The 14,738-nt window shown below is 41.4% G+C and overlaps 1 protein-coding gene, 1 long non-coding RNA gene and 1 other non-coding gene across 4 annotated transcripts in view; 1 reads left to right on the top strand and 2 right to left on the bottom strand.

The window, feature by feature from the left end:
* The window catches only part of PPM1H (protein phosphatase, Mg2+/Mn2+ dependent 1H), a 373,609-nt gene that overhangs the window by 9,894 nt on the left and 348,977 nt on the right, over window positions 1-14,738 (bottom strand). The gene's annotated exons all lie outside the window — the stretch shown is intronic.
* The window catches only part of LOC136395124 (uncharacterized), an 86,163-nt gene that overhangs the window by 28,654 nt on the left and 42,771 nt on the right, over window positions 1-14,738 (top strand). The gene's annotated exons all lie outside the window — the stretch shown is intronic.
* LOC136396476 (U6 spliceosomal RNA) lies at window positions 74-180 on the bottom strand. Its single transcript, XR_010749762.1, has one exon. It is a non-coding gene; the product is annotated as a U6 spliceosomal RNA (small nuclear RNA).

The raw sequence follows: 14,738 nt of genomic DNA, 5'->3' as shown, positions 1-14,738 counted from the left end.
TTGGCATATTGGTACAATGCTCTAACCATCTGTGCTACCTGGCCAGGGCTGGTGTCCAGTATTTTTTTTTTTTTTTAATATGGAACGCTTCATGAATTTGCTTGTCATCCTTGCGCAAGGGCCATGCTTATCTTCTCTGTATCATTCCAGTTTCAGTACATGTGCTGCCAAAACAAGCACTGGTGTCCAGTAGTTTTTATTTGCCACATCTACCAACTCTAGTTCAGGGGGGTGTGTCCTTAATATCTTTACTTCTCACATTAGAATCGCCTGGAGAACACTTTTAAAATGCTGACGGCTGGGTCCCTCCCAAGGGAATTCTGACTTACGTGGTCTGAAGTAGGGCTTTGTTGACAAGATCTTTTTTAAGTGTCCAGGGATTTTAATGTGCAGCCAGAGCACAGAATCCTTACAGAAAGAGACAGGTATTCAGGCATTGACTAATCAATGTTCATGGCTACTGCATTGTTGAATTTAGGCTCCCTTAAGCTTAAATTTATTGGGTTTTGTTCTGTAAAAAAGGTCATTAATGTTCTTATTGCTGAACCCAGTGACAAAGGTCAAGTAGATCACTGAAAAAAATCCTGTCAGTATATGAAATGGTCTCTTATTTCAGGTCACCATAGAGAGGTGTCCAGAGCTACGATACTGATAGCACTGCAGCAAATGCCCCTCCATCCCAACACGTTCAGCTTTGTGATAGTGCAGCTGGGAACCCTTTCCCTTTACCCGTTCCTTTTATCACAGGGCAGTGCTCAAGCATGTAAGATCTGTTTTATTTAAGAATACTTATAGCGCAAGAGGAATTTTTTTTTTTTTTTTTGTATTTTTCTGAAGCTGGAAAAGGGGAGAGACAGTCAGACAGACTCCCGCATGCGCCCGACCGGGATCCACCCGGCACGCCCACCAGGGGCGATGCTCTGCCCACCAGGGGGCGATGCTCTGCCCACCAGGGGGCGATGCTCTGCTCTTCCGGGGCGTCACTCTGCCACGACCAGAGCCACTCTAGCGCCTGGGGCAGAGGCCGAGGAGCCATCCCCAGTGCCCAGGCCATCTTTGCTCCAATGGAGCCTTGGCTGCGGGAGGGGAAGAGAGAGACAGAGAGGAAGGAGGGGGGGGGTGGAGAAGCAAATGGGCGCTTCTCCTAAGTGCCCTGGCCGGGAATCGAACGCCAGGCTGATGCTCTACCACTGAGCCAACCAGCCAGGGCCAGCGTAAGAGGAATTTCAACGTGTTTATTCAGTTCCTCCAGATCCTCTGTATCTTTTCTCAAACTATTAATTGGCATGTATGGAGAGCTAAAGCTTACCTGCTGCTCACTCATTACTGAAAAATTTATAGAAAGTTCAAATATTGTGGTCGATCCTCCTGAAGTAGCAAGCCATTCATTTGAGTCTGGTGGTCAATTTCATCCTGAAGATAAGCCTTGCCAACATGAACCTTCATAGTAAGTGCTACAGAGATGCTGACATAGAGCTCTAGCTGAGTAACTAGAGAAAACTAGAATGAGAGGGAAATAAAATGGCCGGGACAGAAACACATTTTATAGAAAATAGTGTTGGGGTCAGTAGATGACATTGATCACCACAAAGTTCAGGGATGGAGATTTGATGTGAAAAGGCTTTGTTAAAAATGACACCCAAGTCTGACCAGGCAGTTGCACAAAGGATAGAGCATCAGCCTGAGAGGCTGAGGACTCAGGTTGGTAACCCCAAGGTCACTGGCTTGAGTGCAGGCTCACCAGCTTGAGCACTGGGTTGCCAGTTTGAACGTGTATCTTAGACATGATCCATGGTCACTGGCTTGAGCCCAAGGTCACTGGCTTGAGCAAGGGGTCACTCACTCTGCTGTAGTCCCCTGGTCGAGGCACAGTGAGAAAGCAATCAATGAACAACTAAGGTGCCACAACTAAGAGTTGATGCTTCTTATCTCTCTCCCTTTCTGTGTCTCTCGCTTGCTTAAAAAAAAGACACCCAAATAAGTGTGTATACAATGGAGTTTTTGTACTACAGAAGTCCTCCTTTTTAGGCAGTTTTGCTTTCCATGGTTTCAGTTATCTGTGGTCAATTGTGGCACAAAAATATTAAATGGAAAATTTCAAAAATAAATAATTCATATGTTTTAAATTGTGCTCTAGTCTGAATACTGTGATAAAATCTTGTGCCACCCATCCTGCCCCGCCCCAGCCAGGATGTCAATCATCGCTTTATGCAGTCTATCCACATTCTACACACTACCCTCCCATTAATCACTTAGTAGCTGTATTGGTTATCATATCAACTGTCACTATATCACAGTGCTTGTGTTCAAATAACCCTTATTTTACTTAGTAACGGCCCTACATTGCAAGAGTAGTGATGCTGGCAGTTTGTATATACCAAAGAGAAGCTATCAAGTACTTCCTTTAAGTAGAAAGATGAAAGTTTATGACTTAATAAGGAAAGAAAAAAAGCAAATGTTGACGTTGCTAAGATCTATGTTAAGAATGAATATTCTACCTGTGAAATTATGAAGAAAAAAATTCCTGCTAATTTTGCTCTTGTCCCTCAAAATGCAAATGTTACAGTCACAGCGAGTGGTAACTGCCTAGTTAAGATGGAAAAGCCGCTAAATTTGTGGGTGGAAGATATGAACAGACAATGTGTTCTGACTGATGGCAATGTGTTGCTTCAGAAAGCATTGAGCCTACTGTATCAAGACTTCAGCAAGGGCTCCCCTAAAACAAATGATACCAAACCATTTACTGCAAGCAAAAGATGGTTATATAGATTCAGGAATAGGTTTGGATTGAAGAATATAAAAATTACTTGCGAGAGATCACATTCACATAACTTTTATTATAGTCTTATAATTGTTCTATTTAATTTTGTTAATTTCTTAGCATGCATAATTTATAAATTAAACTTAATCATCTGTATGTATAAGAAAAAATATGTATACATGTACTATCTGGTTTCAGGCATCCACTGGATATCTTGGAACGTACTCCCTCAGATAAGGGGAGACTACTGTACTGCTTATTATTTAATGAGAAATTTCAAAAAACTGTTGTAATGGAAGGCAGGTGCATGTAAATTATAAGCTTTGGATTTGAAATGCTGGCTTTGGTGCTACTTGGCTCTGTTTCCTTGGGCAACTTTTTTTTTTTTTAATAAATAAATTTTTATTTTAATGGGGTGACATCAATAAATCAGGGTACATATATTCAAAGAAAACATTTCCAGGTTATCTTGTCATTTAGTTCTGTTGCATACCCATCACCCAAAGAGAGATCGTCCTTTGTCACCCTCTATCCAGTTTTCTTTGTACCCCTCCCCCTCCCCCCTCCCTTCTTCCCTCCCCCCACCCCTCGTAACCACCACACTCCTGTCCATGTCTCTTAGTCTCGTTTTTATGTCCCACCAATGTATGGAATCCTGCAGTTCTTGTTTTTTTTCTGATTCACTTATTTCACTCTGCATACTGTTATCAAGATTCCACCATTCTGCTGTAAGTGATCCGATGTCATCATTTCTTCTAGCTGAATAGTATACCATGGTGTATATGTGCCCCATCTTCTTTATCCAGTCTTCTATTTTTTTTACAGTGATTAAAAGCCTTTAAGCAAACTCTTGGCCAATACAGCAAGAATCCATAAAAGAGTAGTGTCCTTAACATGTTTCCTTGGGCAACTTCTTAATCAGCCTGAATCTTTCTCTCCTCATTTGGAAAAGGGCTTCTAGAATGTTAGACTAAGGACCTCTTAAAATCTACTTCTCTAGACAAGCAAAGAAAACACTGGCAAAATATTGTCAAAATCAGTTTTTTCAGAACTCTTGAATTTAACCAAAGGACTGCAACAAAACTTTGTGGCGTTTTAACTTGATCCATTTCCTTTCCCCTCTCTGCAGATCAGAGGTAGCCTTGAACACCATCAACAGACTCACAACATAGTAGCTCTGAGACCCAGCAAACTAGCAGTCACTTGCAGGTGGCAGAGTGGGTTTGTAGTTGCTCCCGAAGTCCACATCCCCAGAAAATTGTCACTATTTGACCTGTCTGAAAGGAGACATTTTCAGGGCCTTTTTTTTTTTTACTTGACTTGCTCTGTGTGAACAGCCTTATCCCCAGGGCATTAGTCAAAAACAACCAGCAACAATTGCTTAACATCACAGCTGTTAATCAACAGCATATTAGCAAAAGCAGAGGAACAAATCAGCAATTTAGAAGACAAGGTAACAGAAAACACCCAATCAGAACAGAAAAAATAAAAAAGAATTTTTAAAAATCGGAATAGTTTAAGGGATATCTGGTACAACATCAAGCATATCAACATCACATCATAGGGGTACCAGAACGAAAAGAGAACAAGGGATTGAAACCTATTTTTAAAAATGATGACTAAAGCCTTTCCTAACATGGTGAAGGAAATAGGCATAGAGTCCTAAATAAGATGAACCCAAAGAGGCCCATACCAAGACACATGATATATAACCCAGGTTATTATAAATTAAATATAATTAAATTTTTTACTTTTATTTACATATAAATAAGATTTTATATAATTAAATAAAAAATACCAGATTAAAGACTGAGAAACTCTTCTTTTTTTTTTAAGCAAGAGAGAGACATACAGACAGACAGGTGGGGACTGACACACAGGAAGGGAGAAGATGAGAAGCATCAATTATTTACTGCAGCACCTTAGTTGTTCATCGATTGCTTTCTCATATGTGCCTTGACCGGGGGGCTCCAGCTGAGCTAGTGACCCTGTTGTTCAAGCCAGTGAGTGACCATAGGGTTATGTCTACGATCCCATGCTCAAGCCAGTGACCCCGCACTCAAGCTGGATGAGCCCATGCTTAAGCTGACAACTTCGGGATTTCAAACCTGGGTCCTCAGCATCCAGGTCAATGTTCTATCAACTGCTCCACCACCTGGTCAGGCAAGAGAGACATTTATTTATTTATTTATTGATTGATTGATATTTTTCTGAAGTTGGAAACGGGGAGGCAGTCAGACTCCTGCATGCGCCCGACCGGGATCTACCTAGCATGCCCACCAGGGGGCGATGCTTTGCCCATCTGGGGCGTTGCTCTATTGCAACCAGAGACATTCTAGCTCCTGAAGCAGAGGCCATGGAGCCATCCTCAGCGCCCGGGCCAACTTTGCTCCAATGGAGACTTGGCGTGGGAGGGGAAGAGAGAGACAGAGAGGAAGGAGAGGGGGAGGGGTGGAGAAGCAGATGGGTGCTTCTCCTGTGTGCCTTGGCCGGGAATCGAACCTGGGACTCCTGCATGCCAGGCTGATGCTCTACCACTGAGCCAACTGGCCAGGGCCGCAAGAGAGACTTGTAAAAGTAGCAGGAGTAAGCAGTTAATTACCTACAAGGCAGCTCCCATAAGACTGAGCTGATTTTTCAATATGGCCCTGGCCGGTTGGCTCAGCGGTAGAACGTCGGCCTAGCGTGTGGAGGACCCGGGTTCGATTCCTGGCCAGGGCACACAGGAGAGGCGCCCATTTGCTTCTCCACCCCTCCGCCGTGCCTTCCTCTCTGTCTCTCTCTTCCCCTCCCGCAGCCGAGGCTCCATTGGAGCAAAAGATGGCCCGGGTGCTGGGGATGGCTCTGTGGCCTCTGCCTCAGGCACTAGAGTGGCTCTGGTCGCAACATGGCGACGCCCAGGATGGGCAGAGCATCGCCCCCTGGTGGGCAGAGCATCGCCCCATGGTGGGCGTGCCGGGTGGATCCCGGTCGGGCGCATGCGGGAGTCTGTCTGACTGTCTCTCCCCTTTTCCAGCTTCAGAAAAAAAAAAAAAAAAAAAGAAACTCTGCAGGCCAGAAGCGATTATAGGAAATACTCAAGGGAAAAGCCTTGGCTGGAAGGCTCAGGTGGTTAGAGCATCATCCTAAAGTACAGAGGTTGCCAGTTCGATTCTGATCAGAGCACATACAGGAACAGATTGATGTTCCTGTGTCTCTCTCCCTCTCTCCTTCCCTCTCTCTCTCTCTAAAATCAATACAATAAACATTGAAAAAAAAGAAATAGGTGAGTAAAAATGATAGTGATGCTAGAATGTGTTTAAAATTCAGCCACCATCAACTTAAAACAGACGACTATAAACATAGCTTGGTATATATGAAGCATACGGCGATCACAAACAAAAACATCTACAGGGGATATACAATAAATAAAGAAAAAGGAATCCTGGCCCTGGCCGGTTGGCTCAGTGGTGGAGCGTCAGCCTGGTGTGCGGGAGTCCCTGGTTTGATTCCTGGCCGGGGCACACAGGAGAAGCACCCATCTGCTTCTCCACTCCTCCCCCTCTCCTTCCTCTCTGTCTCTCCCCCTCCTGCAGCTGAGGCTCCATTGGAGCAAGGATGGTCCGGGTGCTGAGGATGGCTCTGTGGCCTCTGCCTCAAGCACTAGAGTGGCTCTGGATGCAACAGAGTGGCACCCCCGGAGGGGCGGAGCATCGCCCCCTGGTGGGCATGCTGGGTGGATCCCGGTCGGGCTCATGCGGGAGTCTGACTGCCTCCCCGTTTCCAGCTTCGAAAAAATGAAAAAAAAATAAAAGAAAATAAAAAAGAAAAGAAAAAGGAATCCAAATACAACAAGACAGAAAGTCATTGACATAGAAGAGTGCAAGAAAATAAGGAAAAAAGAATAACAAAAGCAATCAGAAAACAATAAAATGGCAACATCTACATACCTATGAATAATTACTTTAACTGTAAATGTACTAAATACTCCAATCAAAACAATAGGGTGCCTAAGGGAATAAAACAAAACAAAACAAGACTATTACATATGCTCAGTGGTGGGATTCAAATAATTTACCAACTGGTTCTCTACCCTACTATTTTAAGTATAAAAAAAGATATACCAAAAGATAGTTTATTATTTCATGCATTTAATACTTAAATAAGAACAATAAAAGAGGTATATAAACTAGATTTTATAAGAGTTTAAAAATATTAATGAAAAAATATTACATAATACCTGAAAAAAACAATAAAACTGTTATTTAAGATATTTCCATATTGCTTCTTGATTGGTGTCCTCACTTGCAATTTTTTCCACCTATGGACTGAATGAACATTATTATGGGAGCTTAGAATACACTGTTTGGCAGACGAATGTTTAAAAAGAACAAGGAGACCCTGGCTGGTTGGCTCAGTGGGAGAGCATCGGCCTGGTGTGCAAAAGTCCTGGGTTTGATTCTGGTCAGGGCACACAAGAGAAGCAACCACCTGCTTCTCCACCCCTCTCCTCCCCATCTCTCTCTCTTTCTCTCTCCTCCTCCCACAGAGATGGCTTGAATGATTCTAGCAAGTTGGCCCCAGGCACTGAGGATGGCTCCATGGCCTTGCCTCAGGTCTAAAATACCTCAGTTGCTGAGTATGGAGCAGTGGTCCAGACAGGCAGAACATCACCTGGTAGGGGGCTTGCTGGGTAGATCCCGGTTGGGGTGCATGTGGGAGTCTGTCTCTGCCTCTCTACTTCTCACTTAAAAAAAAAAGACGAATGTAAATTTGTGATTTCCACATTGGGCGCTGCCCAAGTGCCCACCTTAGAGAGGGTTCTGATTATAAGTACCATTTTAACAAATGGTTCGCTGAACTCAGCAAAAAATTAGGCATTGGTTCTACCAAAACAGTGCAAACTGCATGAACCCCACCACTGCATATGCTGCCTACAAGAGACCTACTTTAGATCAAAAGACACATACAGTCTGACCTGTGGTGGCGCAGTGGATAAAGTGTCAACCTAGAATGCTGAGGTCATTGGTTCGAAATCCTGGGCTTGCCTGGTCAAGGCACATACGTGCTCCTCCCCTACCACCTTTCTCTGTCTCTCCTCACTCTAAAATCAATAAATAAAATCTTAAAAAAAAGACACACACAGACTGAAAGTTAAATGATTGAAAAAGACTTTGCATGTAAATGAAATGGAAAAAAAAAAGCCGGGGGAGCAATCAGTCAAAATATACTTTAAAACAATGACATAACAAGAGACAAAGAAGGGCATTTCATAATTATAAAGGAATCATCCCAACAAGAGGACATAACCCTTGTAACCATTTATGCACCCAACATAGGAGTACCTAAAAATAAGCAAATATTAAATGACATATTGAGAGAGACTGACAATAATGTCATAATGGTAGGGGTCTTTAATACTCCATTGATAAAAATAGATATTCCACATAGAAACTCAACAAGGAAACAGTGACCTTAAATGATACCTTAGACAACATGGACTTAATATCTTTTAGGACATTTCACCCCAAATCACCACAATGTACATTCTTTTCAAGTGCACATGGAACATTTTCCAGGATAGAACACACGATAGTCCAGAAAACAGGTCTTGATAAATTTTAAGAAGACTGAAATCATATCAAGCACCTTCTCCAATCACAATGTTATGAAACTAGAAATCAATTACAAGAAGAAAACTGAAAAAACACACAAACATGTGGAGGCTGAATAATAGGCTACTAAATAATGTATGGGTTAACAAGACCAAGGAAGAAACCAAAATATACCTTGAGACAAATGAAGTGAAAACACACAGCCCAAAGCCTATAGGACACAGCCAAAGGGAAATTTATAGCAATACATGCCTTCTTCAAGAAACAAGAAAACACTCCAACTATCTAACCTTACAGCTAAGGGAACTGAAAAAAGAACAACCAACAAAGCCCAAAGTGAGTAGAAGTAAAGAAATAATAAAAATCAGAGCAGAAAGAAACATAATCGAATCTTAAAAAATTACAAAAGATCAGCGAAACCAGGAGTTGACACTTTGCAATGATAAAATTGATAAACCTTCTGCCAGACTCATCAAGAAAAAAAGTGGGCCCAAATAAAATCAGAAATGAAGAGAGGTGACAGCCAACACCACAAAATACAAAGAATTATAAGAAAATACTATGAACAATTAGATGCCAAGAAATCGGACAACCTGGAAGAAATTGATAAATTCCTGGAAATATACATATAACAAGGCTGGATAAGGGGACAAAACTGAAAATCTGGACAAATAACTATCAAAGAAATCAAATCAATAATAAAAAAAACTCCCAATAAATAAAAGTCCTGGTTCATATGGCTTCACAGGTGAATTTTTACCAAACATTCAAAGAAGAATTAATACCTATTCTTCTCAAATTATTTATTCCAAAACATTGAAAAGGAGGGAATGCTACCAAACTCCTTTACCCTTAAACCAAAACCAGACAAAGACACTACAAAAGAAAAATTGCAAAAATCCTCAACAAAATATTGCAAACTCAATTCAATAATACATTAAAAAGATTGTATAGCATGATAAAGTAGGATTTATTCTTGGGATGCAAGGTTGGTTCAATATCTGCAAATCAATTAAAATGATATAGAACATAAAATTAAGGATAAAAATTATATGATCATTTCAAAAGATGCAGTAAAAACATTTGAAAAAATCCAACATCCATTTATGGTAAATATTCTCAGCAAAGTGGGGATAGAGGGAACACAGCTCAACATAATAATGATCTTATATGACAAATTCACAGATAACATCATATTCAACAGTGAAAACCTAAAAGCTTTTTCTTTAAGATCAGGAATAAGGAAAGGATGTCCACTTGAACCACGTTCATTCAACACAGTATTGGAAGTTCTAACCACAGCAGACAACAAGAAGAAATAAAAGGCATAAAACTTGGAAAAGATGAAGTAAAACTGTCATTATTTGCAGATCATGATACTGTATAGAGAGAATCCTAAAGATTTCACCAAAAACTACTGTATTAGAATAACTGAATTCAGTCAAGTAGCAGGATACAAAATTAATATTCAAAATTTGGTTGCATTTTTATACACCAATAACATCAGAATAGAAATTAATAAAATAATCCCGTTTACATCAAAAAGATAAAATAGGTATAAATTTAACTAAGGAGGCAAAAGACCTGTACTTGGACACTGAAGAAAGAAATTGAAGAAGATTCAAATAAATGGAAGGCTATACATGCTTATAGACAGTAAGAATTATCATTAAAATTAGGTCCATATTAGGGCCTGGCCGGTTGGCTCAGTGGTAGAGCGTCGGCCTGGTGTGCACGAGTCCTGGGTTCGATTCCCGGCCAGGGCACACAGGAGAAGCACCCATTTGCTTCTCCACCCCTCCCCCTCTCCTTCCTCTCTGTCTCTCTCTTCCCCTCTGCAGCCAAGACTCCATTGGAACAAAGTTGGCCTGGGCGCTTAGGATGGCTCTGTGGCCTTTGCCTCAGGCACTAGAATGGCTCTGGTTGCAACAGAGCAATGCCCCAGATGGGCAGAGCATCGCCCCCTGGTGGGCATGCCAGGTGGATCCTGGTCAGACGCATGCAGAAGTCTGTCTGACTGCCTCCCCGTTTCCAACTTCAGAAAAATACAAAAAAAAATGTCCATATTATCCAAAGCAATCTACAGATTCAAGGTATGCCCTATCAAAATACCCATGGCATTTTTCACAGAACTAGAACAAATAATTCTAAAATTTATATGGAGCTACAAAAGAATTCAAATAGTCAAAGGAATCATGAAAAAGAAGAACAAAGTTGGAGTTATCATACTACCTGATATGAAATTATTCAATACACTAAATGGTTATAGTAATCAAAACAGCATGGTATTGGAATAGAAACAGACACACAGATGAATGGAACAGAATAGAGCCCAGAAATTAATACATGCCTGTGCAGTCAATTAATCTGCAAAGGAGGCAAGAATATACACCGAGGTAGAGACAATCTATTCAATAAGTGGTGTTGGGAAAAATGAACAGATATATGGAAAAGAATGAAACTGGATCACTTTTTTATACTGTATATAAGAATAAACTAAAAATGGATAATGACTTAAATGAAAGACCTTCTATAAAACTAGAAGAAAACATAGGCAGGTAACTCTTTGATATTGCTCTTATTTTGGGGGGATATGTCTCCCTAGATAAAGGAAACAAAAGAAAAAAAGGACTAAATCAAATAAAAAATTTTGCATAGCAAAGTAAACCCATCAACAAAGACAACTTACTGAATGGGAGAAGATATATGGCAATGATACATTCAATAAAAAGTTAATATCCAAAATAAATAAGGAACTCATATAACTTAACATCAGAAAAACCCAAACATCCTATTAAAAAATGAGCAGAGGACCTGAACAAACATTTCTCCAAAGAGGAGATACATATGAAAAGATGTTCAAACTCACTAGCTATCAGGGAAATATAAATTAAAACCAGGATGAGATATCACCTCGCAATGGTCAGAATGGCGCTCATCAGTAAATCAGCCAACGAACTGTTGGTAAGGATGTGGAGAAATAGAACCCTGTGCACTGTCGGTGGGTGTGCCAATTGGTGCAGCCACTGAAAATAATATGGAGGTTCCTCAAAGCATTAAAAACAGAACTACCATATGACCCCACAATTCCACTCCAGGGTATTTATCTTACAAAACCCAAAACACTAATTTGAAAAGATATATGCACCCCTATGTTCATTATAGCATTAATTACGATAGCCAAGAGATGGAAGCAACCTAAGTATCTTGATAAGACGAATGGATAGAGGTGGTACATATATTCAATGGAATATGAGACATAAAAATTAATGAAATCTGGCCATTTGTGACATTATGCTAAGTAAAATAAATCAGAAAAAGACAAATATGATTTTATTTAAATGTGGAATCTAAACAAAAACAAAATGAACAAAAAAACCCAAACTCGTAAAGAGAACAAATTAATGGTTGCCAGATAGAAGAGGTTTTGGGGAAAAGGGTGAAAAAGGTGAAGGAATTAAGAAGTACAAATTGCAAGTTTAAAAAAAGTCATGGGCCCTGGCCAGCTGGTTCAGTGGTAGAGCGTCGGCCTGGTATGTGGATGTCCTGGGTTCAATTCCTAGTCAGGGCACGCAGAAGTGCCCATCTGCTTCTTCACCCCTCCCCCTCTTGCTTCTCTCTCTCTCTCTCTCTCTCTCTTCTCTCCTCTCCTCTCCTCTCCTCTCCTGCAGTGATGTCTTGATTGGAGTGAGTTGGCCCTGGATGCTGAGGATGGCTCCATGGCTTCTGCCTCTGGTGCTATGAAGAGCTTGGTTGCTGAGCAACAGAGCAATGCTCAGTGGCTGGCAAACTCATTAGTCAATAAAGCCAAATATCAACAGTACAACGATTGAAATTTCTTTTGAGAGCCAAATTCTTTTAACTTAAACTATATAGGTAGGTACACTCCTTATCGAGGTAGTGCCCGCATGTGGTATTTTGTGGAAGAGCCACACTCAAGGGGCCAAAGAGCTGCAGTTTGCTGACCACTGCCCCAGGTGGGCAGATCATTGCCTCCTAGTGTGCTTGACAGGTGGTCCTGGTGGGGGTGTATGCGAGAGTCTATCTCTGTCTCCCCTCCTCTCACTGAATTAAAAAAAAATTCATAGGGGTATAAAGTACAACATAGGGAATATAGTCAATAATATTGTAATAACTATGTATGGGGTGATCACTTCTTAAGTTATACAAATGCTAATCACTATGTTATATACCTGAAACTAATACTGTGTGTCAACTGTAATTAAAATTTTTTTTTTAAATCACACAAAGTATGTTCTGTGATCACAATGAAGTAAAATTACTATTATTTTTTTTATGTGACAGAGACAGAGAGAGGTACAGGTAAGGACAGACAGGAAGGGAGATGAGAAGCATCAATTCTTTGTTGTGGCACCTTAGTTGTTCATTGCTTGCTTTCTCATATGTGCCTTGATCAGGGGGCTACAGCAGAGTGATTGACCCCTTACACAAGCCAGTGATCTTTGGGCTCACAACAGCGACCATGGGGTCATTTCTATGATCCTACGCTCAAGCCAGTGACCCCGCCCTCAAGCCAGATGAGCTTGCACTCTAGCTGGCGAACGTGGGGTTTCAAACCTGGTTCCTCTGCATCCCAGTCTGATGCTCTATCCACTGCACCACCATCTGGTCAGGCTAAAATTATTTCCTTATTTGTAAATTGTGATACTATTTACCAAGAAGGGTATAAAAGAATCCAGATCTCAAGTACCCACATAGGACCTAATAAATACAGGGGTTCCTTGGGTTACATACAACAGTCTTGACAAATGACATTTCAAGTTTACAATGCTCATGCCCATAAAACTTTAAAAAATTGAGACATGAGTGTTTTGGCTTATGCCCTTAGCATTGTACTTATGGACTACATGGGCGAACTAGTTTGGTTTTTCGTGGTGGAAGAATATGCAGCAACGTGGCGTATGAGTAAAGGAGCTGGTGTCCCCCAGAATGCTTACTTACGCCATTTTGGACTGTTAAAAGCGCAGTGTTCCATTTGTGTTAGGTCAGGGCAGTGGTTCTCAAACTTGCTGAAGTCGGGGCACATTTAAAATCCTACAAATAATTGTAGGCGCACTATATACAAATTTCTGAGAAATATATTTTAATAATTAAGTCAAATATTAAAGAAAAAAATATAAAGTCCAAGTGTGCTTTTATGGTAATTAAATGAAATAAATACGACAAAATTACATTTATTCTGACATTAAAAAACATTTTTTTTGTTTGTTTTTTTCTGAAACTGGAAACGGGGAGAGACAGTCAGACAGACTCCCACATGCGCCCGACCGGGATCCACCCGGCACGCCCACCAGGGGCGACACTCTGCCCACCAGGGGGCGATGCTCTGCTCCTCCAGGGCATCGCTCTTTTGCGACCAGAGCCACTCTAGCGCCTGGGGCAGAGGCCAAGGAGCCATCCCCAGCGCCCGGGCCATCCTTGCTCCAATGGAGCCTTGGCTGTGGGAGGGGAAGAGAGAGACAGAGAGGAAAGAGGGGGTGGAGAAGCAAATGGGCGCTTCTCCTATGTGCCCTGGCCAGGAATCGAACCCAGGTCCCCCGCACGCCAGGCCGACGCTCTACCGCTGAGCCAACCGGCCAGGGCCAAAAAACATTTTTATGTTACAATTTTTTGTTATGTTTTTTAGAATTCGTAAAAAAGAGGGGTTAAAAAGTTAAAAAATGACAAAAACGTTCTTTTTATATATTTAGATACATTCTTAGTAAGAGTTAGTAAATTCAGCAGGTCCTGGCGCGAATGTGTTAAGTTTCTTTATGCTTGTGTTTATGAGAAAAATGAGACTGATGTGTCCTAGAGATTTCTTTAACGTTTGGGCATATATTTGAAAGGCAAACTCTCATTTTCTTGTCTCGTCAATACATTGAAGAATTCCTCTATTTACTCTTGTGTTGGGTGCAGACCCCCCCCCCCCCATACATATCATCTTAACTTTACACCAAACAAATAGAAGAAACTTGCCTCCAGTCTTTCTGGGGAACATGAAGGGTACAATCCAGCACCACAGCTTAACAGTCTTTTGCAACCTAATCAGGCAAGTTGAAGGTGGGGGGTTGGGCAGACTGTCAGTTATAGCCAATTCCCCATACCTCTGTCCCCCCAAAATCTAAACTCCAAAAACCCCGTTGGTTTTTTGGTCCCCAACAGGCACATATTTCTCTGGAATACCATAGGGCTCAGCTGGAAATCTTCTAGGGCACACCAGTGTGCCCTGGCACACACTTTGAGAACCACTGGGTTAGGGTGTTTTATACCAAAATTCGTGCGCCTCACTGTCATAGCAGTGGAACTGTGTCATAGCCCGAGGACCTCCTGCAGTAACATAAATGTTCCCCCCAGCTCCTCACTGGAGTGTGGTAAGTGAT

The sequence above is a fragment of the Saccopteryx leptura genome, chromosome 2 (assembly GCF_036850995.1).
Source record: "Saccopteryx leptura isolate mSacLep1 chromosome 2, mSacLep1_pri_phased_curated, whole genome shotgun sequence".
Classification (NCBI taxonomy): Eukaryota; Metazoa; Chordata; class Mammalia; order Chiroptera; family Emballonuridae; genus Saccopteryx; species Saccopteryx leptura.
This window is presented reverse-complemented; position numbering and strand designations above follow the sequence as displayed.